General features: G+C 43.2%; 1 protein-coding gene across 1 annotated transcript in view; it reads right to left on the reverse strand.

The window, feature by feature from the left end:
• The window catches only part of CMKLR1 (chemerin chemokine-like receptor 1), a 120,458-nt gene extending 98,782 nt beyond the window's left edge, over window positions 1–21,676 (reverse strand). Inside the window, exon 1 of the mRNA XM_068271629.1 lies at window positions 21,617–21,676. The gene's annotated coding sequence lies outside the window, so the exon portion shown is untranslated. The remainder of the gene's footprint in view (window positions 1–21,616) is intronic.
• Between the last annotated feature and the right edge of the window lie 5,099 nt (window positions 21,677–26,775).

Consider the following 26,775-nt stretch of genomic DNA (forward strand, 5'->3'; position numbering starts at 1 on the left):
TTAGACTTGGATTCCAAAGATGGGGTCCCTACATCTCTGCAAACCAGAGTTACAGGGGTCCAAAATTGGTAAAATCCCCCATAGGCTTGCATTGCCTCCCTATTTCACTTTCCAAAATCTCACATCTTTTCAAAGGGCAATTGCTCAGCAGTGGCAAATTTTCTAGCATTGTAGGGACCCTTAGGGGGAACATGACTGGTGAGTTTCGGGCCCCTAGGCCAAAGACGTCATAGCCTAGGGTCACAAAAACCTGTTTATTTGGGCTATTTCAATGGTGGCGAGTCTGACGTACATAAATCGCAGCAATGGCCGTTAGCAACGTCTGAATCTCACGAAATGTCTCATTCAGGTAGAAGACATATTGTTAGACTTGGATTCCAAAGATGGGGTCTCTACATCTCTGCAAACCAGAGTTACAGGGGTGCAAAATTGGTAAAATCCCCCATAGGCTTTCATTGCCTCCCTATTTCACTTTCCAAAATCTCACATCTTTTCAAAGGGCAATGGCTCAGCAGTACCAAATTTTCTAGCATTGTAGGGACCCTTAGGGGGAACATGACTGGTGAGTTTTGCCACTGCTGAGCCATTGCCCTTTGAAATGGTGTGAGATTTTGGAACGGTAAATAGTAGATCCAATGAAAGCCTATGGGGGATTTTACCAAATTTGGAGCCCTGTAACTCTGGTTTGCAGAGATGTAGAGACCCCATCTTTGGAATCCAAGTCTAACAATATGTCGTCTACCTGCATGAGACATTTCGTGAGATTCAGACGTTGCTAACGGCCATTGCTGCGATTTATGTACGTTAGACTCGCCACCATTGAAATAGCCCAAATAAACAGGTTTTTGTGACCCTAGGCTATGACCTCTTTGGCCTAGGGGCCCGAAACTCACCAGTCATGTTCCCCCTAAGGGTCCCTACAATGCTAGAAAATTTGCCACTGCTGAGCAATTGCCCTTTGAAAAGATGTGAGATTTTGGAAAGTGAAATAGGGAGGCAATGCAAGCCTATGGGGGATTTTACCAATTTTGCACCCCTGTAACTCTGGTTTGCAGAGATGTAGGGACCCCATCTTTGGAATCCAAGTCTAACAATATGTCTTCTACCTGCATGAGACATTTCGTGAAATTCAGACGTTGCTAACGACCATGGCTGAGATTTATGTACGTCAGCATAACTACCATTGAAATTGCCCAAATAAACAGGTTTTTGTGACCCTAGGCTATGACCTCTTTGGCCTAGGGGCCCGAAACTCACCAGTCATGTTCCCCCTAAGGGTCCCTACAATGCTAGAAAATTTGCCACTGCTGAGCAATTGCCCTTTGAAAAGATGTGAGATTTTGGAACTGTAAATAGGAGGCCCAATGAAAGCCTATGGGGGATTTTACCAAATTTGGAGTCCTGTAACTCTGGTTTGCAGAGATGTAGGGAACCCATCTTTGGAGCCCAAGTCTAACAATATGTCTTCTACCTGCATGAGACATTTCGTGAGATTCAGACGTTGCTAACGGCCATTGCTGCGATTTATGTACGTCAGACTCGCCACCATTGAAATTGCCCAAATAAACAGGTTTTTGTGACCCTAGGCTATGACCTCTTCGGCCTAGGACTGCATTGAACGCGACCCACGCATTGTGCGCATTCTGGACAACACCAATTACTGTTTATTGTTTATTTAACCTCTCATCTGTATTACATTTATGACTGCATGGCGACAAAATGCAAATTGCTATCCGCACGCTTCTTGTCCTCATGCAAGGCCTGGGTTGTTGTGTCTCAAAGCGTGGCCTTCTCCTCCTGCGCCGCCCTCCTTCTGTTCCATCACGTGTGCTGTTGCTGCGTTAGCGTTACCGATCTCTTTTCCTGGAACCTCTTATCTGTATTACATTTATGACTGCATGCCGACAAAAAGCATGTTACCTGTGCAAAGAAAACAGACATTTCCCGCATTTAAAAGACAGTTTTCCCTTTGAAACTTTAAAATCGATTTTCTCAAAAACTATAAGCTCTTTTTTTGCTAAAAAATTTTTTCCTCTTGTACCCACTCCCAAGGTGCACATGCCCAGTAAATTTGGGGTATGTAGCATGTAAGGAGGCTTTACAAAGCACGAAAGTTCGGGTCCCCATTGACTTCCATTATGTTCGGAGTTCGGCTCGAACACCCGAACATCGCGACCATGTTCGGCCCGAACCCGAACATCTAGATGTTCGCCCAACACTACACGTGACCCGTTCGGCCAATCACAGCGCTAGCCGAACGTTCGGGGAACGTTCGGCCATGCGCTCTTAGTTCGGCCATATGGCCGAACAGTTTGGCCGAACACCATCAGATGTTCGGCCGAACTCGAACATCACCCGAACAGGGTGATGTTCTGCAGAACCCGAACAGTGGCGAACACTGTTCGCCCAACACTACATCAAAGCTGATATAACAGAGGCGTCAACAAGTGTAAAATATATAAAATATACATAAAACTGCTTGTTAAAAAAAGAGGTAGTTGTAGACCTACCTAACAATGATGACCCAACTAGTCAATTTAGTAAAAGCTTTTAATAGTCAAATTTATTTAAAAAAAAAAAAAAAAAAAAACTCCGAATTGCAAAGTGTGAAATGCCGGATTGGCTTCCGGCAACTAATATTTTTTTTTTATTTAGAACTCCTCTTGGATGCCTGTGTGCAAATTCACTGTAGTGATATGTACATCAGAAGTTCCTGAAATTCAAATAAATCAGCTTTCCTAAATAGAGACAAATATACTGACACACTGGCAATGTTAATTATGACTTTACTAATATGTCATTAAATTCATGATAGTGGTCCTTTCACACTACATCAGTTGTTCTGCAGAATAATTCTACATGTCAACTCAAAGTCCATACAATTTTATGGGGCTGTTCACATCTCTGTGTTGTAATGCTTCACATTATTCTTGCTTGCTGCATGCAGGCTTTGAATTAATGTCTATGTCCAGTTTCCATTGAGTCTCTGAGGAAGCGGGCTGCTTATCCCATGAAACGGTGTTAGGACATTAGTTATCCCCTCTGCTATTGCTGTCTGTATGTGACCCTGTTGGAAAAAATTTGAAAGAAAACGCTTTGGTGCACAGCGCTTTCTTCTCTACTTCTATACTGGAAATCTGCAAGCTTGGAGCACACTGCGGCTGAGCTATCCAGGACACACTGCACATAGCCAATATTAAGTGCCAGCTCTATCTCTCCTCTCTCCTTGGGTTACATTACAACGTGTGTTATGCATTGTGCACATTGTGAGTCCAGATGTAAGGAGATAAGGACAGTTTCTGGTCTAAAAACTGCAGATGCGGATGATGATGTAAAAACTGTGCCCCTCACCTTCACCCAGTGGGCTCGACAATGATATTCAGATGCAGTATTTAGCCCCCGGTATAGGTAGCCAGGTATAGGTGCCCCAGTATAGGTTAGCCAGGTATAAAGTGTCTCCAGTATAGGTAAACAGGTATAGGCAAACCAGTATAGGTAAGCCAGGAATAAGTGTTCCCAGTATAGGTAGCCAGGTATAGGTGCCCAAGTATAGGTTAGCCAGGTATAAAGTGTCTCCAGTATAGGTAAACAGGTATAGGCAAACCAGTATAGGTTAGCCAGGAATAAGTGTTCCAAGTATAGGTAGCCAGGTATAGGTGCCCAAGTATAGGTTAGCCAGGTATAAGCGCCCCCAGTATAGGGTAGCCAGGTATAGCTACACCCAATATAGCTAGCCAGGTATAAGTGTCCCCAGTATAGGTAGCCAGGAATACACCTTTACGTTTTTAGCTTTACTTAAAAAGAAGTGTTTTTGACAGTCCAGACCCTTTCCATAGGAAGTGACTGTTTATAAGGGGAGTCAGCTCCAATCAACAAGATGTGTTTATTCTTCCAGGTAGGTGGTGACAGGCTGACTGCACTTGTCATCAGCGGTAAGAAGAACCGCTCCGCAAGTCAGCAGCCACCCACCCCTTTACAATCGGCGGCTTGGAGTGAGCCTCTCTTCCAGGCAGCGTGGAGCGGCTTCCTAAGGCTTGGGCAGCAGGGTCACTCAGCTCAGCCGCAGCCCGCACCTCCCCCCGCCCCCTGCGAGATTGGCCACCAGATGCTATCCCCTGCCAACTCTCCCCCTGGCCCCAGCAGGAGCTTATGCGGATGTCTTCTCCCCCCCCCCCAAACCCCGAGAGAGAGCGGGAGCAGCAGAGTAACGTACCTCTCCAGACTTCCAGCGCTGCCACCGAAGTTTCCTCTGTCAGCCGCCGCTGTGCATCTCCCCCTCTCCTGCTGGCGATTCCTGTCGTGTGTCTCACCGGTAACTTGCAAGCGAGTCACATGTGAGAGATGCCAGCAGGAGAGGGAGAGATGCACAGCAGCGGCTGACAGAGGAAACTTCAGTGGCAGAGCTGGAAGTCTGGAGAGGTACGTTACTCTGCTGCTCCCACTCTCTCTCGGGGTTTGGGGGGGGGGGGGGGGGAAGACATCCGCACAGGCTCCTGCTGGGGCGGGGGGGAGAGTTGGCAGGGGATAGCATCTGGCGGCCAATCTTGGGGGGGAGGGGGGGGAGTTGCAGCATCTGACTAACTATACTGGGGGAGGCAAGGGGGATAGAGCTGGACTACATATGCTAAAGAGGAGGACATGGCTACTGGCTACCTATACTGGGGGGCAAGGAGGGACAGAATCTGACTACCTATACTAGCGGGGGGGGGGGGTTGGGGGGGCATGGCAGCGGGCTAGCTACTTATTCTGAGGGGGGGAAGCCTCTGACTACCTATATTACTGTAAGGGGGGGGGGCAGGTTCTGACTACCTATACAAAAGGGGGGACCACATCTGGATACCTACGGTGAGGGGGCAAAGGGGGACAGCATCAGACTACCTTTACTAAAGTGCAGGGGGGGGGGGGGAACACAGCATCTGTCTGCCTATAGTAATGGAGGGCGAGGGGGGGGGGGTTCAGCATGTGACCACCTATACTAAAAAAGGGGTGGGGACATCTGTTTACCTATACTAAGGGGGTGGACAGAATCTGGCTACCTATACTGTGGGTCATGAACATATTCAGCCCCAATTTGCTGCACAGGACCCTATTTTTTTCCTGGCTGCACTCCCATGTACAAGTGCAACTGTACTGGGCATGCATGAGTATGGCACTCACATTCTAATTAGCACAAAGTCACTTGTGCACAGAGGAAACAGACATGCACTAAAGGCTTTGAGCTACTGGGCATGTGCGGACCATTATTGTGCAGATCCAGTATGATTGCACACAGATGGGAGTGTTGCAGCCACAGTGTAGATGAGGGTCCCAGGCAGCAGTGAGGGGTTTGAAAATGTACAGAGGGTCCCAGGGCAGGAACAATGGGCACCGAGAGGATTTGTTAAGTATTTTTTGTATTGCGTGCCAGGTTAAGACTTTTTGCTTGGCGGAAAGTGTAAGTTTGGGGCTGTGGAGATGTTGTAAAGTGTGTGTGTGTGAGGGTGTGTGTGGGGGGGGGGGGGGGTGGCTGGTGACAGTAGGCCTTGGGCGGTAAAAGGTACAAATCCGGCCATGAAAACAAGGACTGCCTTAAACCAATAACTGTCAAACAGACATTCCCCATGTCCTATCCGGAATCAAAGGTCCTCTGATTAACCTAGAAATAGATAATATTTTTTACTTTATTTCCATCCTTTCTATAAATATCAGTCATATCAAAATTATCTAGATGTTTGCTGGACACAACCTGAATGTGTCCAAGCAGGACACCATCTTCTGTCACAATCTATCTACCATCTTCTGTCACAAACATATGGTTTTCTCTAAAAAGCAACAGCAGAGAACACGAGGAAACCACAGGTATCACCCTCTGTGTGATTTGATGAACTGACGAAGAGATATGATCGTTTCAGTTATTTCATATTTCTTTCTCCCTCTAATGAGATCGGTGGAACTGAATCATGTGGCAGCCATTACAGGTGTACCTGGGGCTTCTACCAGCACCATGCAGCCATCCTGTGCCCTCGTAGTCCCTCACTGCTGCTCCAGTCCCCCGACACCAGCTAGTTTCGTTTTTGCTAACCTCGGGGTCGGTGGGCCGCATTGCGTACATTTTTACACATTCCCACTGATGCAGGAACAGCAACACATACAGTACATTTTTACGCGTTGGTGGTTCAATGCTTAAACAATGTACGCATTGAACCACTAGCACGTAAAAATTTATCTGTTGATGTTCCTGCATCAGCGGGAATTCGTAAATATGTATGCAATGCTGTCCGCCGACCCCTAGGTCGGCAAAAACGAAACTAGCTGGCGATGGGGGACTGGAGCAGCAGTGAGTGACTACGAGGGCACAGGATGGCTGGTAGAAGCCCCAGGTAAGTGAAACCCATTTTGTTTTGCCTGATAACTCCTTTAAGGCCAACTATAGGTGACACAAGGGGAAGCAGGAAATTTGGGCGCATGAGGCAGGTGGACAAAAAGGGCGCCGCCATTCCCTCCCATAATAAATATCGTTTAATGGGCGCCCAACAGGAAAAAAGGGCGCCGGAGAAAAATAACGTTTTAAAAGCGGCGCCCGGAGACTTTTAATGTTTTATAACTGCTTCTCATGATTACACATTATTTAATGATTTATAATTTTTTACACATTATTTTTAAACGAAAAACAGTACAATATTTTTTAAAACATTATTTTTAAACGAAAAATTGTAAAATTTTTATTTTTTAAAACATTATTTTTAAACGAAAAACCGCACAATATTTTTTAAAACGTTATTAATGCTTATCACAGGGGGTCTTAGGTTTAGGCACCACCAGGAGGGTCTTAGGTTTAGGCCCCACCAGGGGGGTCTTAGGATTAGGCACCACCAGGGGGGTCTTAGGTTTAGGCACCACCAGGGGGGTCTTAGGTTTAGGCACCACCAGGGGGGTCTTAGGTTTAGGCACCACCAGGGGGGTCTTAGGTTTAGGCACCACCAGGGGGTCTAGGGGTTAGAGATAGGTACAGGGAGGGTTCTGTGTGAGAGTAGGGTTAGGTATAGCTTTAGTAACATTCTTATTAATGTTTTATAAAACGTTATTATAAATTTCACTTTTTAAACAGGGAAGATTAACGTTTTTACAATTGCCAATTTCATACACATTATTTAATGATTTACAACTTTATAAAACACTATTTTTAAATGAAATATAGCACAATTTTTTTTAAACGTTATTCATGCTTATCGTTTAAAACCGTGCGCCCTTTTTTCCCGGCGCCCTTTTTTAACGTACGCGGCGACACAAGGGATTAATTAGTTAGGTAGGGGTTAGGAGTTAGCCTCAGGGGGAAAAAATACTCTATTATTTAATCGGACACTGTCCCTTTAAACTTTATTTTTTTCCTTTTTTTTTTGTTGTTGAAAAAACCTTCAATGAATGATTGCTGCTATAAAGCAATCATTCACTTTTGCACTGGTGAACGTGCGTGCATTCGTGGGATGATGGGGGCGTGCATATATCAGGCAGACAAGTAGTCAGGCGTAATAAATAAAGAACTCAATGCTGCAAGCCAATCTTCAACCACACCAGGGAGTCACAATGATTCTGTAAGCACTTGAAAAAGACCGCACCAGTCGAAACGTTGTGCTTTGCACTGTTACCTGTTGGCCGAAAATCCTGGGAGAGACCTGGTCTTTTTTGCTCTTGGAGAAAAGTAGTCAGGGTTAACAGCTCGCCTGTCCATAACAGAAGGTGTGTAACTGTGGGCATACCTCTCTTCTTCAGTCCCTGAAAGCCTCCTTGTTCTGCCTTGTAACACTTGTTCCTCATCAGTGTGTTACTGTTTTTGTACATAGATATATTTTTATTAATGACTATCCTATGGTTGGTGTCCACTAAGCTCCAGCTGCTCTCCTGTGTGAGTTTTGATGAGCTGTGTGGCCTGGTGCAGTAGAGCTGTCCCTTGGATGCAAAATTACAACTGTAACGCCAATAAGCATTTACTTCCTGGTGCAATGATCAGGTCTTGTGTATAGGTACAAAATCTTACTACCCAGTTTGCACCAGTAATGTATAGTTTTGACTACATTGATAAAGAAACACAGCTTGCTGCATTGCCAGTCTAGGATTCAAAAGAAAACTGCTGGAATCATTTTTGTAATGCTCCCAAAAGACCTTTTAATATTGAAATAGCAAGACTGCTGCTCCTTTTGATAATGATGATTTATTACATGCGATGTAATCTAGGCTGGGTAATTTGTGGCTGATATTGTGGTGAAACCCCTCCCACAGTGTGATGTCATGACCATGGTCCTGATAGTTTGCTGTCTGTGAACCTCATTGCATTGTGGGAAATAACTTTTTCCAACTGCCAACACAAGCAATACATCTCTCTGTGCATAGAACTTTCAGTAACCAAACATTCTGTACAGATCACCTGGCAGAACTAAAGATGTCACCACCAGTGATACATTTCAAAATGTAAATCAATCCAATCTAACCAATCCGAAACAGTCTGTATGCATGTTGGGTTATTGTGGCTCTGTACAACTAGCAAGCTGACACATCATTGCATTCCAGCGGTTCTGGAGGTGTGGTTAGCTTACAGGGACAACAAAGGATAATTTGCATATTCAGCAGTGATGCGTCATGGGAGACATCATATGCTCACTCCAACCTAAATTATTACAAATACCTTTTGTTTTAAGAAGGCAAACTTTTGTTTTTTCGTAACATTTAAGTAACAGGGCTTTCTGGTCCTTTGTAGCCCCTTACGCACTCCAATGAGTTCTGGTTCACCATGAGCTTATTGGGTAGTCTTTAAAGGAATCATCAATCATCATCATTAATATACTAAATGTGATTTACTTACCTGAGGCTTTCTCCAGCCCCTCGCAGCTGTCTGTCCCATGCAGACAGCTCGGTTCGCAGGCGCCGGCCCAGGGTCTTCGCACGGTGCAGAGGACAATCTTGAGGTCGTCCTTACTGTGCCTGCATCTTATTTAAAGTAAGCCTATTTTCTATTTGTGGTTGTCTGCAGCTTTACACCTCTCCCTAAACATGTCAGACCACTGCGCTAGTTGTCTTCTTGTTCAGAAAGTGGGTTCTTTAATCCCTTACCCTGCAAACTGTAAGTTTACAGCAAGCTGGGCCAGCATAGTATTTGCCACAAAGCTCCCACTCAACCCTTGTGCATAAAACTTAGCATGGATGCAGAGAACTGTAAACTGTGTGAATAAAGAAACAAAACTTCCATTCTCCACCTCTGCCACCAGGGCCGGATTAAGCACTGGGCACACTAGGCACAAGCCTAGGGGCACTAGTGTCCTGAGAGGCGGCTGCCATGGGTTTGCAAACCTACGCTCACCATCCTGGTGCCACACTAACACCATCTCCAAAACATAGGGAGCTGGATGGGCAGGCAGACCCATACAGCTCTCTATGCTATATGAAAGGAGTCTGGCTAGTCACCACTCAGAAATGGTTCTCGGGTTCGGCAGAGGGCGCTGTAGGCACCTGTCACCTATAGGCACCTGTCACCTCTGTCACCGCTCTTTGTCACAATCTACAGTCAGCCACATGTTTTCTGCTATGATAGTGGGAAATGCAGTCCAGTCACCTGACTGACTGCAACATTTTTTGACTGAGGGCCCTTTTACACTTACTGTGTTGCATCCCATTACCAATTTCTTCTGCAGCTTATGGCAATGGCCATTACAGTCAATGGAAAAATGACACACTTCCTGTGATATGATGTGATGCAACGGAAGTGCTTCCAGTAATGCAGAAGCTGAAGTGTGTTATTGGCAACTTCCACGGTAATCCTGTAAGCACACCTGAAGTGGCATGATATTTTTGTTTTCTTGGGTCGCTATGACACACGCGACTTTTTGGCTTCTGTGCGATTGTTCCAAAACACATTGCACCAATTGCAAAAGGACCCTCAATTAGATATAACATGATGTCTGCTTCCACACTAGCTGTTGTGCCTGGGGAAAGGAATTAGGGTTGTAATTTTCACCAAGTTGGCAAAAATGTTTAGGTCAAAGGCATGTAGGATAACTACATAGGCAATGAGCAGTTGGCAGACAGGTTTTTACTTGTATATTTGAGGCCAGAATGTAGTACTGCTTTCAAGGAAAGATTAACTTTACACTCATGAGTTTTCATTTACGGTAAGCACTCTTGCTGTCAATAAGACTCCTGTTAATAGACAGAATTCTTCCATAGCAAATGCTCTCATTTGTTTCTAAAGACAGCAATGCATGATCCGGAGGCAGTAGAATTGCTGAGGAAATCAAGAAGGGAGCCCAGGCAGATCTAGCAGTTCTGAGAACATGAGGCATGATGTGTGAAAACTCAATCGACAATCATTTAAGGCCTGAAAAAATAGCTCACTGAACTAAGAATAATATGAAAAATGCCTGACAAAGTCAATTTAAATAGTGATTTTCCATGCATTCTAGCAATTTCCTCTCATATTAACAATGACCATTTCCATTTACTGCTGCTGATACAGAGTAGAAAGGTTAATTCTCTTCACATACTGCTTTGATACGCTGGATACCATACTTATTCTATTCCAAAAATACAATATAAAGCCTCTCTCGTGCCAGGGTGCTTGGCCACCTCTGATTTACTTCAGTCTGTGGTAGATTCTTCACCCTCATACCTTCTCCTCTTTATTAATATTCCCTTTTCCTACCCCCTCTAATGTCATTTCTCTCTCTCTCTCTCTCTCTCTCTCTCTCTCTCTCTCTCTCTCTCTCCTCCCTCTTTCTCCTCTCTCTCTCCTCTCTCTCTCTCCTCTCTCTCTTTCTCCCCCTCTCTCTCTCCTCTCTCTCTCTCCTGACAGGGCCTAATCGGACTCTGGCTTCAATTCATCAAAGACTGTTTGATAACAAAATCCCACTCCCGCATTCGGTATTTTACACTTGTGTGTGCTAATTCATCAATATTTTCACACATGTGGTAGATGTTCAGTAATTTACCGAACTACCACGGCTTCAATTCATCAAAGGCTGTTTGATAACAGCAGAGCAGTGCAGAGCAGCTTGGAGTGTCTCTGTGTTGTTACAAGTTGCCTGAGACATTTACAATAGAAAGCATCTCTAAATCCCTTTAGATGTCAACATTTGTTATATTTACTGTTTTTATACTGTCTCTGCTGCTCTGAATCTGTCCATCAGTCTTTCTTAACATTTTACTTAATTGCCACAACTTAGATGAACTTCCTGGAGACATTACAAATGCCATGCTTGTTGATTTCACCACTAGCATCTTTGCAGTTTCAAACAGGGACTCAAAGGGTTACACCACCGAAGGGTATCTGGAAAATATATTTTGTCCCATTCTCTCTGCTCACTGCCTGGGGGGGTCTGAAAGCTTGTTCCACTGGAGAAGCCTGTGCTACCTATCAGCAGCACTGGCAGGAGAACAGGGCTGTTTCTATTGGCTGCCTGCTCCTGTCAATCATGAGGACATACACAGGAAGGAATTTGAAGCTAGTTATCTACAGAGGAGGGCTGGAGATAATCACAGAATGTGTTAGTGAATGCTGTAACCTTGATGAATTGGCATTTACTGACATTTGCTGACATGTTGAGCACAAGTTGGTAATTTATCTCATTGCTCTGTAATTTCAGCTTTTCCTGTGGTAACAGCTTTGATGAATTAACATTTTCTTAAGTGCTCCGTAAAGTCAGCTGTTTTCAGCATTACCGAATGTGGTAATGCTTGATGAATTGAAGCCGCTGTGTGTTAACACCTAACTAGAATCTTAATTACCAACATTGTTGGGATTACTAATGCTTATGATCAATAGTTACATAGTTAATTAGGGTGAAAAAAGACATATGTCCAGCAAGCTCAAACAGAAAATATGGTACAACACTAGCCTGCACCCTCACAAATCCCTGTTGATCCAGAGGAAGGAGAAAAATCCTTTACAAGGCTTGGACCAACTAGCCCTAACAGAGTAACAATTCCTTCCCGATTCCAGATGGCAATCAAATAAAATCCCTGGATCAACACTGCCGGGAATGATCTTGTAAATTATAGCCATGGATGTCCTTTGATGCAAGAAAAGCATCCAAGCCCCATGTAAATGAAGATATAGGGCCTGATTCACAAAGCGGTGATAACAGTTAGCACCCTGGTGAAAAGCCCTTTATCATGCCTAAACTCAGTTTAGGCATGATAAGTTTAGGTGTGATAAGTTTAGGTGTGATAAGTTTAGGCATGATAAGTTTAGGTGTGATAAGTTTAGGCATTATAAGTTTAAGCACCAACTGCGTTAGCACCGCAATGCACAGCTGATCAAAAGTTTTGCGCTAGCAAAGTCTGGTGCACTTCGCATAGAGTTTATTGGTGCTGCTTTGCGTGCAGGAATTTGCACGCTATCTACACTTATCTAAACTTAGCATGCCTAAACTTATCACACCTAAACTTATCACACCTAAACTTATCACGCCTAAACTGGCTTTTCACCAGCGTGGTGCAATGGTTATCACGCCTAAAGTCTCTAACTGGGTTAGCACCGCTTTGTGAATCGAGCCCATAGAGTTTGCCATAACTACTTTCTGTGGTAGAATATTCCACATTTTAATCACTCTGCAAATAACCCTTTCCAAAATAGATAATAAAAACTTTCTTTTCCTTCATGTGCAGATCATGTCCCCTAGTCTTTGCTTAAAGGAATACTATCAATTAAAGCATTTTTTTAAATGCTGTATTTTAGGGCACACATCACCACAAGTACTAGGAGCAGTTTCCTTCCTCACACAGCTCTGCCTCTCTGCTGTAAAATCCTCCATCAGTTTTAGATACAAAAGTGTTGGGCTCCTAAAGGGCTAGTTCATGTCCCTACAGAGGGCGGTAGCTATCAACTCCTCAGTATATAGATTAATAATCACCTTGCTGAAAGAGTATTATTCAGATGGTGGTAAGGGGTTAAAGATTCCAGCAATATGTGTTCCTTCTCTTCTGTTCTCTGACTGATAAAGATCCTGATAATGCCTTTGTGAACAGGGTATTTCCCTCTAAGCAGCCTAGGAAGTAGATGCAGCCTGGAATGTATCATCCTCACAAGCCAGTCAGAAATAGTGTACAGTACATAATACACATCTCCCTCTTTCAGCAATATTACAGCACATCTAGGCCTCGATTCATCAAGACTTATCGAATTGGTTAACGACAGTTTGGTAAAATACCAAATTCGTTAAGTTGATTTCAGGATTCATCAAATTTATCTACAGCTGTTAGCGAGCATTCGGTAATAATTTGGTAATCATTCGTTAGTGATGCGTTAAAACGGAAGAAAGTGCAATTCATGAATATGAACGTGGGCGTGGTTTAGCGTTACATTTAGGATTAGTTACCTCCTTCACTGCTCTGTCGTTATTACTGTCAGAGAAGATGGAGCCATTTGAAGTGGTTAGGTATCAGCTGAGAGTGATTCAAAGGGGCAGAAGGGCAAGAATAAGGTCTAGAACCATATCAATTTGCAAGAGAATAGATTTATTTGCTATAACAGGACATATGCATTTCTCTTGAATCATCTTGTAAGAGAACACAGGCAGTGCCAGGGTTAACTAATTTGCTAGCTGCACTATATTTTTTTAGAAAAGGCTCGTATCAAGCCGTAGCTGGCAAAATTGTGGGATTGTCCCAAGCCACTTCCAGAATCCTGGTCCAGGTGTTAAGCCCTATTCAGAATGTTGCTACGTAGTGTTCAAAGGACTGCCTTTTACCCACAATTCCATGGGAATCTTATGGCCTTGTGTTAAATTACCGCTGTAAAATGGAAATATCAACACGTTACCAAATGGTTACCGAATTGTTATCGAATTCACACCGAATGCGGAAAAACCTTGATGAATATAACTAGAAATCGATAAACTTCGAATTCGGTAATTTAACAAACTGGAAAAAGTTATCTCAAAGACAATGATGAATCGAGGCCCTAGTTACCTGTTACCACCTTAGATCAGCCTCCTCCTCCTCATATCTCCTGCATGCTGTGAGTGACACAGTGAAGTATATTTGTGGGCTGTGTGAGGAATGAAGGATGATTTTTAAGCAGGGAGAGAGAACTGGGTGAATAAATAAAGTGCCCCTAGCACTAGTGGTAGTGTGTACCCTAATATAGAGTATTAAAAAAACTTGTTTTAATCGATAATATTAAGCAAAGTCTAGGGGCAAAAAGCTCATCTGGCAAGATTTTATATTGCCCTGTGATAGATTTATACATGTTAATTAGATCTAATGCTTAATACACACAATATTTTTTTCTGCTCGATTTTCCACCTGATCGTTTTTTCCGCTCAATTCTGCACTTGATTATGCGCTCGATTTTCTTATCGTCCGCTCGTTTTTCCTATCTTTTTCCATTCACTTCTATGATAAATCGAGCGGTAAAATGATCAGGAGTAATATTGGACAAGACAGAATTTATCAATCGTATGCATCTATCATACGGAAAAACGTAACATCTGTACCCAGCATAAGGCATTTTGCCTCCAGACGTTTCCTGGTAAGTGAGAACTTCCATCCATCTGATCAAGTTAGTCAGTGTAGGGCCAATTTAGGGGTGTAAAGGGGGAGGGGGGGTTAAAAAATGAAAACATTTCTCTCTTTTTTTTTAATAACAAAAAAAAAAACTACAAAACGCAGCAGCAATCAGAGACAACCAAAAGAAAGCTCTATTTGTGAGAAGAAAAGGAGGTGAAATCAGGGATGAGCAGAAACTACGCCAGTGCAAATTTACACATCGTAGCTCGCATCAAAGCATCATAGTCGTAGGTGAAGTTTCAAAACTACCCTTACGGATTTACGCATAGCAAAGTACCGCTACGCGTAGCTTACGCCCACTATGCGTAATTAACATGTGTATTGCGTAGTGAACTACGAATCCGTTACTCGCGTCTAATTTTCCACGTGCGATTATATGCTTACAAATGTATGCATTGGAAAGGGGAATGTACGCATAGAAGAGTTCCCGGTATAAGCATTTAATGAGGAATTAATGCGTAAAATTTTCAGCATACGGACATAAGCATCCGCGTACACTACGCTTCGCTCTACGCATAATTGCGTATTTTCACACGTAGTCTACGAAATGCATACGAAGCGAATATTTGATTTCGAAGCCGTAGTTTGGTGAAGCGTAATTGCGTAAAACTACGTGTAGTTCCAGCATAGCAAAGTTGGCTGACTACGACCATCCCTGGGTGAAATTGTAGAATTGTACAAAAAATGGCCTGGTCACTAGGTGTGTAAAAACCTCTGACCCTCAAGTGGTTAAATCAAAATAATAATGCTACTATTTGTTAAAAAAGAGCATACCATGTGTATCTTACCTTGGGCACTTAGGTGTCCAGAGTCAACTGTGAATACTTATCTAAACCTTTTTAGGCAGAGCAGTACAGGAAGAGCTGTTCAGCTTTGAGAAGGGTAAAAAAAAGTACTAGGCCATTGCAGTAGGGACTATGCACTAATCAGGGGCGGCTCCAGGATTATTTTTTATGGAGGGTGCTATGCAGGTGCTGTATCCAGTGCTGGGGAAGCTGTTGACCTGTGGCTCGCGTGTCTGTGCACTGGAAAGTGGATGGATGGAAAGTAGATGTGGTAATGACGGGTAATGGTTATGAACATGAACTTAGAAGCCTGACCTGATGTATCTCTCTGCTATGTGTCACACACATACTCTCTGCACTACACTGAGCAGGAGGAAGGGAGCCAGCCGGTGAGGAGGGAGCAAAAGAGAAAAGACATAACCATGTGAGTAAGTAGTGGACTCACTCGTGACAGTGTGATGCTGCAGATTGTGTGGCAGGGGGCAGTTTCTAGGCTAGATTGTTGTCAGGGCAAGGGTGTAAAATTGCTATGTATTACTATGTAGCCAACCCTGCCCCCAAAATAGGTAGCCAAATGTCCCATAAGTATTAGCTACTTAGGATTAGTGGCCAGATGTCCCCCCAGTATAGGTAGCCAGGTATAGGTGCCACCAGAATAGGTAGCCAGGTATATATTTTCCCAGTATAGGTAGCCAGGTATAGGTGCCCTCAGTATAGGTAGCCAGGTATATGTGCCCCCAGTATATTTAGCCAGGTATGGGTCCCCCAGTATAGGTTAGTCAGGTATAGGTGCCCCCAGTATAGCTAGCCAAGTATAGGTAACCCCCAGTATAGGTAGCCAGGCAGGGGCACATGCAGAGGGGGTTACAATACTTACGTTGCCGGGACTTCCGTTGCCACTTCCTGGTCCCTTGCATTCCATCTAATAGTAACAATGCCTCCTAGGGGTAACAGTAAAAAAGGGCGCAGGAGGCTAGTGGACAAATCGGGCGCCGCCATTCACTCCCATAATAAATATCGTTTAATGGGCGCCCGATAGGAAAAAAGGGTGCCGGAGAAAAATAACGTTTTAAAAGCGGCGCCCGGAGACTTAATGTTTTATTACTGCTTCTCATGATTACACATTATTTAATGATTTATACATTTTTTAATATTATTTTTAAACGAAAAACAGTACAATATTTTTTTCAAACATTATTTTTAAACGAAAAATAGTACAATTTTTTTTTTTTTTTTTTTACATTATTTTTAAACGAAAAAAACGCACAATATGTTTTTGAAACGTTATTAATGCTTATCACAGGGGGGTCTTAGGTTTAGGCACCAACAGGGGGGTCTTAGGTTTAGGCACCAACAGGGGGGTCTTAGGTTTAGGCACCAACAGGGGGGTCTTAGGTTTAGGCACCACCAGGGGGGTCTTAGGTTTAGGCACCACCAGGGGGGTCTTAGGTTTAGGCACCACCAGGGGGGTCTTAGGTTTAGGCACCACCAGGGGGGTCTTAGGTTTAGGCACCACCAGGGGGGTCTTAGGTTTAGGCACCAACAGGGGGTCTTAGGTTTAGGCACCAACAGGGGGGTCTTAGGTTTAGGCACCAACAGGGGGGTCTTAGGTTTAGGCACCAACAGGGGGTCTTAGGTTTAGGCACCAACAGGGGGGTCTTAGGTTTAGGCACCAACAGGGGGTCTTAGGTTTAGGCACCAACAGGGGGGGTCTTAGGTTTAGGCACCAACAGGGGGGTCTTAGGTTTAGGCACTAACAGGGGGGTCTAGGGGTTAGGGGTAGGTACAGGGAGGGTTACTTAGGCACCAACAGGGGGGTCTAGGGGTTAGGGGTAGGTACAGGGAGGGTTACTTAGTAATTTTTTTTTAAAACGTTATTATACGTTTCACTATTTAAACGAAAGATTAACGTTTTTACAATTGCCGATTTAATGCACATTATTTAATGATTTATAACTTTATAAAACATTAATTTTAAACGAAATACAGTACAATACATTTTTAAACGTTATCCATGCTTATCGTTTAAAACCCCGCGCCCTTTTTTCCCAGCGCCCCTTTTTAACGTACGCGCCTCCTAGGGGCATGCTTTTACTATGAGATGGAACGCAAGGGACCAGGTAGAAAGTACATGTGGCCGGTGTGTGGATCCTGGCAACGTAAGTATCATAACCTGATCTGCTTACGCCCGTCGATGTGCCCCACACAACACCCCTCCTCGCCTAACCACCCTGATATTAGCACCTTGATAGCACCGGGACCCCCAGGCACAGTGCCAGTGCTATCAGCATTAGGGGAGCTACAGCACTGGTAAGCTCCTCCCTGGCACCGCTACTGGCACTGATGTAGTTAATGTGGCCCTATTAATAGAGATTCTGAAGAAATCACCACCGCTTCTTCAACTGTGATGTAAGAACTGAAACTATAGATCAGTTACCCTATTCAAGTAAATGGAGTTTCTGTTTGGAAGTTCGGCATGATTATAATAGATGATCAGCATAGTGATGGCCTGCGTATAAAATCAGAACATCCCTTTATAAATCACAGAAACTAATTTTAATTCTGTTAGCTAATCTGTTAGCTGACTGGCATGCCCCATCATGTATTTGGTTTGTTACCGTTATATAAAATACATATCATGAAACAGTAATGTTGCTAATATTTTGATAAACTTGGTCTGGTTTTACAATGGTTTGCTATAATAAACCAAGAAGCAATACTAATTGTAAGAACCTTTTCCTACCCATTCTTGAGGTGCCTGCTTGTATAACATTAGCGACAAGTGGCACACCCTTACATTTTATTCCAAGTGAATGTTTTCCTAGTCTAATGGGCTCTGCTCTGCCTGCATTTGAATTTCTTCTGCAAAGAATAGGGTTAATTAGCATTTAAAATCCTGGAAGATTTCCCAGAAAAGGTGGGCGAGCAATATTGTCAGTGCCAGTTATTTTAACATTTAAAATGACATGGTCTTTTTTCTCTTTTTAACAGGATAGGATTTCACCAATACAATATAAAGTGAATGTATCACACTGTAAGTAGACACATCAATCATTGCTGTAGGGTCTCTTTCAGGTGGATGACTGGACGGTTAAATACTAAATAATGATAAAATAATTACAACGGCACACTTGCGGATCAGTTCAGCGTCATGTCTGCCACCCCGAGCGCTATTTTGGTGCAATGAAAATGCAGCCGAATGGCAACGTTTGTAACACCATGTATGCCAGCATTCAACGTTGTGGCATTACCCGGTGGCAGAGAACCATGTCATGTTGCTTCTGTGCAAGGCTGTGGACACACCATGCTAATGTCTGAAAGCCTAATACAGATCCTGGGCACAGTGTTCTTTTTTGATAAATATGACCACGTGTAGGTGGACTATAGCAATGTGAGTTGCCAAATACATATATATATATATATATATATATATATATATATATATATATATATACATTTATTCTATGGAGTGTAGAACTGTAAAACAGATATATAATGTGTATATATATATATACATATATATATACATATATATATATATATATATATATATATATATATATATATATATATACATATACATCTGCAAATTCTGCATTTTCAAATATATATAGGGCTGGTTCTAGACTTTTAGCTGCCTGAGGCAAAATTGTGAGGATGTGCACCCCCCCTTCCCGATATGGAATGATCTCGCAACACCGGACAATTTGCATGTACGTTATAGTTGCGGTGTAACCAAAAAATAAACACCCACAGTATAGGTAGGTAGCCAGGTATAGGTCAGCTAGGTATAGCTCGCCCCAGTATAGGTAGCCAGTATAGTTGCCCCAGTATAGCTTGGCCAGGTAGCGGTGCCCCCAGTAGGTAGCCATTACAGTTGCCCCCAGTATAGGTAGCCAGTATAGTTGCCCCAGTATAGGTTAGCCAGGTAAGTTCCCCCAGTAGGTAGCCAGTATAGTTGCCTCCAGTATAGGTAGCCAGTATAGTTGCCCTCAGTATAGGTTAGCCAGGTAGGTGCCCACAGTAGGTAGCCAGTATAGTTGCCCGCAGTATAGGTAGCCAGTATAGTTGCCCCCAATATAGGTAGCCATGTGGGTGCCCCCAGTATAGGTAGCCTGTATAGTTGCCCCAGTATACGTTAGCCAGGTGGGTGCCCATGCCCCCAGTATAGGTAGCCAGTATAGTTGCCCCCAGTATAGGTAGCCGGGTAGGTGCCCCCAGTATAGGTAGCCAGGTAGGTGCCCGCAGTATATGTTAGCCAGGTAGGAGACCGTGCCCCCAATATAGGTAGCCAGTATAGCTGCCCCAGTATAGGTAGCCAGATAGTTTCCCCCAGTAGGTAGCCAGCCTGCTGCCTCCTCCCTCCCTCCCTGCGACTGCTGCTCGTTTCACCTTCTTGGTGGCCGCTTCCTCTATGACAGTCCCCGGCCTCCTTGCTATCCGCTACAAGACTTCAGGTTAGACAACAACAATATCTGCAGGCCAAATGGAAATGTAGCACGATGTAGTAAGGAGCACAGCTTCAAAGGAAATCAATGAAACCTCCCAAATCTATATAATACAAACAACGTAGGCCAACCCTATGTGGGGTCTCAGGTGTACTGCAAATATAGCAGCATAATAAACAGCACTTAACGTGGTCTGAAAGCCAGCATTTCTACTTTGCTCTAAAAGATTCCTCACAGCTTAAAAGCTACTATCCCAGAAGAAAAATTCTAGCAGAACATTACTGAAATGGTTAAACAAAGCACTTTGTCCTGCTATTCAGCTTCAAATCCGCATCCAAACTGGAGATAACAGTATATTTTTTACTTGTTCAACACAAATGTATCAACACTGGAACAAACACTCTCTGCTTCAGGCACACATTGTGTTCAGAATAGCTCATTAGAAGATTTTAATATATAATAAATAGCAGTTATAATAGAAAAAGAATAAAACGCAATGCCAGCTTTCAGGGCCAGAAAAGCTACACTTTAGAAACATGTAAATTGTAAACAGACAATATTACTTATGCACAAAAGCAAATATGATAACTGTATGAGTAATAAAAAGTAGGAAAACACATTTTTATTGAATGTTATTTCAGAGTTTAATCTGCCTGAAATGTTGATCTCTGTCTGTGTATTGTAACTGTGATGTTGCTGTATAAGCAATAAATTGGAGATCCCTCACAGTGTTACATCTACATCATTTGTGGTGAAGTATATTGATCTATTCTGTGGGTAGCCGTAATCTAGCATATACATGATGTAAGAAAGCAGACTATTAGTGAGCAGTAGAGAAAAGTCTTTGGAGCAGGTCTTTTAAGCTCATGTATAGTAATCAATTTATCACTGAGGGCTGTTTTAAACCAGTGAATTTCAGTTGTTTTTAATTGATAGTGCTTTAAAAAGTGTTTGGATAATGTAATCATGTGGGGTTTTCCACACTAAAGTGATTCATTTTATAAAAATTGCAAAAATTGCGCTGCTTGTAGCAATTCTGCAGCGGTTGCAATTCTGCAAAATCACTGAGAAAATCGCTTTGAGGCTTCTTTTACACTGCAAATTGCAATTCCAATTTCCTAATTCTGATTTGCGATTCCAATGTTCACTGGATGCTAGCAACACAAGAAGAAAAAAGGACTTTTTTTTAATTGCAACAAAAATTCACTTGCGCTTTTGTTGTGAAACAGCCCTACAGAAGCTAGGAAGTGTCTCTTATTTCAACAGTCACTCTTGATTGAGTCCTACAAATAAATGCATCCAAAGATAAAATATTACTATGCTAATCATATTGTGTAGACATTACACTATGGAGAAACATATTTATGGCCCAGCCACTCAGCCAATCCCTTTTTGCATACATTGGTCTGCCTACTACAAACCTGCAGGTACATGCACCATAGTCAATTACAGCAGCACTCTTTTCACTTGTACAATGTAGTTCATTAACTAGTAAATACATTAGCCCAAAAACTAGTAAACCAAAGCTAGTGTCCACTGTATCTGACACCTGAAAGTCATTCTACCTATCACTGTATAGCCTATATAAAACAATTATAGCATTTGTCCTCAGTATTTTGTTATTGCACTGAATATTCCCTCTATGCGAAAAAAAAAATCTTAAAAAGCGGACATACTGCAAGTAAAAGAAACAAAAAATATGAAAGTAAAACTTTGTTCTGTGTGAAATAAACCATATAAAAAGGAGTGAAAGATGTCAGAGAGCATGGACTGCAATAGACAGCTGACTGCTGTGGAGAAGAGCATTGATAGGAACATTTACTTCTAAGATCAGCATCAGTCACCCACCTTGTCACAGTGTCCCAGAGAAGGCCTTGCTGCAGACTTATGTCATTCCTGGTGGAATCTCTGACAGAATATTGTGAAGTGTTATTTGTGAAGTGTAAAATGGCCAGTGAATTTGTAGCATGTGACAGAGCACGGTGATAAAAGCATTACACGGCTCACACACAGCTGTTCCTGTGTACTCTCCACAACACTTTTCATTTGCATTTTTAATTCCAAGATGTTTGCCAGTTCCCAAGCTGTTCCGTTTCCACACCCTTGACAGATGTATATATGCGTTCAGCGGTTCCCAAGGTGTCAGGACATGTGTGATCCAAACCTTCATGTAAAACTCTCCATGGCAACTCAGAAGAAAACACTCACATACAAAACATATATTCATTTTTTATTGCCTGTTCTCTCACCATAAATGCTTAATGAATGGCTAAATGTGTATCTTTCCTATACAGGCACTTTTAAAGTAATTGCATAGCAACTCTGCATAGGAGCCTTACGTCTGTTTCTATTTTTATATGCACGGTGCATGCTTATGTTCCAATTTGTATAATAATATTAGCATTCTGAAGCATCCTTACATTTTTATCCTATAATAAATGGTCTACAGTATTACATAAGTCATTCAGATGTTGATTACTATTATTATCTTCTTCAGTTTGAAAATAAACAAAATAATCTCTAATGAAATAGCTGATCTGTCAGGAAGAGGATCCACACATTTAAACCCTTAAAAGTTTAGGAACAGTTACAGAACTTTTTTTGTAGAGCAGATAAATCCCTGTTTGAGCTGAGCACATAGAGATTCCAGTACACAGTATTATTTTAAGGAGGTGCTGTGAGCTCAGGGACACATTGCTACTGGGTTACGATGAACAGCATTAGCAACTTGTTGCAGAAATCATGGCACCGTCTGTTACAGCACCTATTCAGCTTTGTGCAGGAACTAACTATTCAGTGCTCTCCCACTGTATAAAAACTTCTAACTCCAGTGACTCCACACTTTTTGGGGTTTTGTAGATTTTTGTTGATTTACTATTATTAGTAGTGTGTAAAGTTATTTTTATTATCATTGGGGTAGGAAATACAGTATAAAGTTATAGTTAAATTAGGTATTAAGGGGTAAGATTGTTTTAGGGACCAGTATTGGCTTAGTGACGTTCACAGTGGTGCATTGTAATGTGGCTTACCGCACCGCAATGCTCCACCTATGTGACGTTCACAGTGCCGTGGGTGCTTTGCTGTATAATGGGTTGCAGTATGGTAATGCACTGCATGTAGTGAGTAACTGCTAAATAAGTGTGTTAATAGTAAAAGTGAAGCATACTTTTCATTGACTTGTGCTTCACTCTACCTGACACATCGCATGGATAACGTGCTGTGCTACTGTCCAGATCTATTGCGTTCTTGCTGTCACAGGGAAAGCAATGCAACAGCCACTGTGAATGTGGCTTAAAGGAATACTTAAGTGTCCTACTCGCCGGTGGCCACTTCCGGTTTCGCCGTCACCGGCCGACAGGCTGGGAACACGGCTGATTAGCCGCGTTCCCGGCCGCAATAGCGCCTTCTTTAATGCTATTGCAGACGGGAACGCGGCTAATCAGACGCGTTCCCAGCCTGTCGGCCGGTGACGGCCAAACCGGAAGTGGCCGCCGGCGAGTCCAGCTGCATCGGAGAGACACGGTGAGGGTACCGTTCAGCTGCAGGGGGCTGAGGGGAGCCCCGGGTGAGTACAATTCATTTTTTTTTAGAACACTTAAGTTTTCCTTTAAGGATAGTGAAGGTTAGATTCAGGTTTTGAGACTGTTAGTTACTGGTGTGGAACAAAGATAAGTGATAGGCATATTTAGGAGACTGTGGTACAGGAGGGACATAGCATTTTATAAATACTGTTTAATAGTAATAATAGCTCAGGAAGGGACTTAAAGAGACACTGAAGCGAGAATAAATCTCGCTTCAGTGCTTATATTCAGCAGGGGCATGTGTGCCCCTGCTAATACGCCGCTATCCAGCGGCTAAACGGGAGTCCCTTACCCCCCAACCCCCCCCCCTCCCCCCTGCAAAATCTACGACCAACTTGGTCATAGATTTTGCTGCTGTTGAGGCAGGGCTAACGGCTGCAGCCCTGCCTCTCAGCGCCGTCTATCAGCGGCGCATCGCCGCCTCTCCCCGCTCCTCTCAGCGAAGGAAGACTGAGAGGGGCGGGGGAGAGGTGGAGATACGCGCTGACAGACGCGTGTGAGGCAGGGCTGCAGCGGTTAGCCCTGCCTCTATGCGTAAGAGATCCCCGGGAACAATGGAGGGGATTTGGGAGGTAAGGGACCCCCGTTTAGTCGCGTGATAGCGGCGTTTTAGCAGGGGCACACACGCCCCTGCTGAATATACGCTCTGAAGCGAGATTTATTCTCGCTTCAGAGTCTCTTTAATGGTTAGTGATAGGCATAGTGGGTCATTTGAGATTAGAAAACAGCATAAGGTGGAACAGGAAAGGTGGGGGGGATTTATAATATGGAAACTCAGCTAGTGTGCGAAGATCAATAACCATAATTAGTGCTTTGTGTCCCTTAACAAGTTTTTGTTTAAAACTAAACACAATTATAAAAGCCTAGGTTGAGCAGATTTGTATTACAAAAACTAGCAAACAGCTGTTAAATGCAAAATTATTCAATTCATATTTTACAAATATTAATCATTATTAGTGCTCTCATCATAAACATGTAAGGAAATAGGGTGATAACTCTAAAGTGCAGGAATAGGAAAGACACTTTTTTTCTTTCCTATCCCTGCACTTTAGAGTTATCACTCTATTTATATACATGTTTATGATGAGAGCACTAATAATGATTCCTGTTTTTGCCTTTAATAAATATTGAATAATTTTGCATTAAACAGTAGTTTGGTAGTTTTTGTTTATTCATATGTTTCTGTGCAATAGCACCAGATGCTGTACAAAAGGAGAACGGGAGACTGCTGCACTCACGTGTGGTACACAGATGGGAGCGAAATCAACGCCAAAAATCCATGAGTAACCAAAGAAGTCCCGCTGCACCAAAAGGTAGGGTGAAGTAGAAAAAAAATCTTTATTCTTAATCCATCATCAGTGTCACAGATAAAAGCTCACACGTATCGGAGCGATGAATGGCTATGATTAAGGAGCCATTCATCGCTCCGATACGCGTGAGCTTTTATCTGTAACACTGATGATGGATTAAGAATAAAGATTTTTTCTACTTCACCCTACCTTTTGGTGCAGCAGGACTTCTTTGGTTACTCAAGCACCAGATGCTGCTTTAGATATTTTAGATTTGTATGCCACATTATACAGCTTAGCAAGCAGGGAACTTTAATGTTGCTTTTTGTGTCAAATAAGACTCTTTAAAAAAGCAGTTTTAAAAAATTGCTCACATGACTTAGAGCAGCTCATAAAAGGCATTAACAGCAGGATGCATGAAAAAGCCTGCTGTATGACTCAGGAGGATCCTCCTGCTGTGCAGACTGCAAGGAGACTGGTCGCAGACAATTGCAGCCTAATGGCCCGTACTCACGGGCAGCAAATGTTGCCTGTCGCCAGCACACGTGAGCGTGTGGGCGACAGGCCGGCGACAGCTCCTCGCCAGGTCCCTCCGCGTACACACGCGGAAGAGAGACCAGCGGCGAGGCGGAAGCTGTCGCCGACGTTCCTCCTCCCTCCGCCGGAAGCTCCATATACTTTAATGGAGGTTGCTGTCGCTAGTCCGCGTACTCACGCGGACTAGCGACAGTTGCGACGGAGGTGCGGCGGCGACTGTCGCCATGCGATTGAAACTTTCAATCGCATGGCGACATGAGCGACGGGCGACAGTTCGGGGTGCGCGCGCGTGCAACGGCCCATACTCACGGGCGACCTGTCGCCGCAACACGCGCGCGCCGCGTGTTGAGGCGACAAAAGTCCCTCGTGAGTATGGGCCATAAGGCTCTGGTCCTCTGGAGTGGAAGAAATGGAAGATGAAGAGACGCCTGACCGATACATTACTGCTGATTTATTGAAACTGTTAATGAAGATTACCTTGGTAAGACAAACTATTTTAGCTGGCTCTGTAGAAAACGTTTGAGTCTGGAGTTGGGCTTCAAAATTAATGTTTCTCTACAAACATGTAAAACGAATGCCTTGAACACACATAGAATTTTAATTGGCCAATGACTGGCCAATTTTATCACTTCCATGTAGCCAATAGATTTTGAATACTATGAACAGATGTGTGGGTAAGCATTTATACTTCATGGGCGTGGTAAAATTGGCCAATCATTGTCCAATTAAAATTGAATGTGTGTACCAGGCTTCACTCCACTGGCGATTAGCCTTGCCAGACAGCTTACAAAATATTTGATTGGTGGACTTTTTTTTTATAAGGGAGCCAAAGTACAGTAGAAGAAATAAAACCAATAATTAGGGAAGTTGATGTAGTAATGAAGGATGTCAAAGTTAAAAATATTTCTAAAGATTGGTTTTAAAGTGACCCTAAAGAGACGAGCAAGATGATGATCTAAACATGTATCATATCTATCCTATTAATACTACCTAATACTTGCCTTCTGTCCCCTTTTTCCTATTTTGGTTGTAAGGGTTAATAACCCAGGATAAAATTACCATCCAATTCATTGCTTGTGCGCTGTACAGGATTTCTACATTTTACCCTGAAATGACCAGATCCTCTCCAGTGCAAATTTACTGTTGCCTTGCAACCCCGGCTTACCACAAGCCCCTCTTGGGTCTAATTTCACTGTTAAGTTGGAGGTGGACTTATATACTGACTGATGACAAACAGATAACACTCATTATTTTATGAATTGCAAGGTTAAAGGGCCCTTCCACACTGCATGCACTTCAATTCAATCTTCTTCGTCCTCTTCCCCAGCCAGGGCTGGATTTACCATAAGGCACTGTAGGCACGTGCCTACAGGCGACTGATGATGGAAAGGTGGCTAACTTCCCTCCCTTAGTGCCTCCCTCCCTTCTTCCCTATGCATAATGAGAGTGTAAATGAGAGGTTACTCACCCGGCTCTCCACTGAAGAGATCTCCCTTCAGTCAGGGGCACCTCTAGCTGCTTAATATTAATACTGAGGTTATTCTAGCTGCCTAACACTTGGGGGCACCGCTAGCTACTAAATATTGAGGTTACTTCTGGC

The sequence above is a fragment of the Hyperolius riggenbachi genome, chromosome 1, assembly GCF_040937935.1.
Source record: "Hyperolius riggenbachi isolate aHypRig1 chromosome 1, aHypRig1.pri, whole genome shotgun sequence".
Classification (NCBI taxonomy): Eukaryota; Metazoa; Chordata; class Amphibia; order Anura; family Hyperoliidae; genus Hyperolius; species Hyperolius riggenbachi.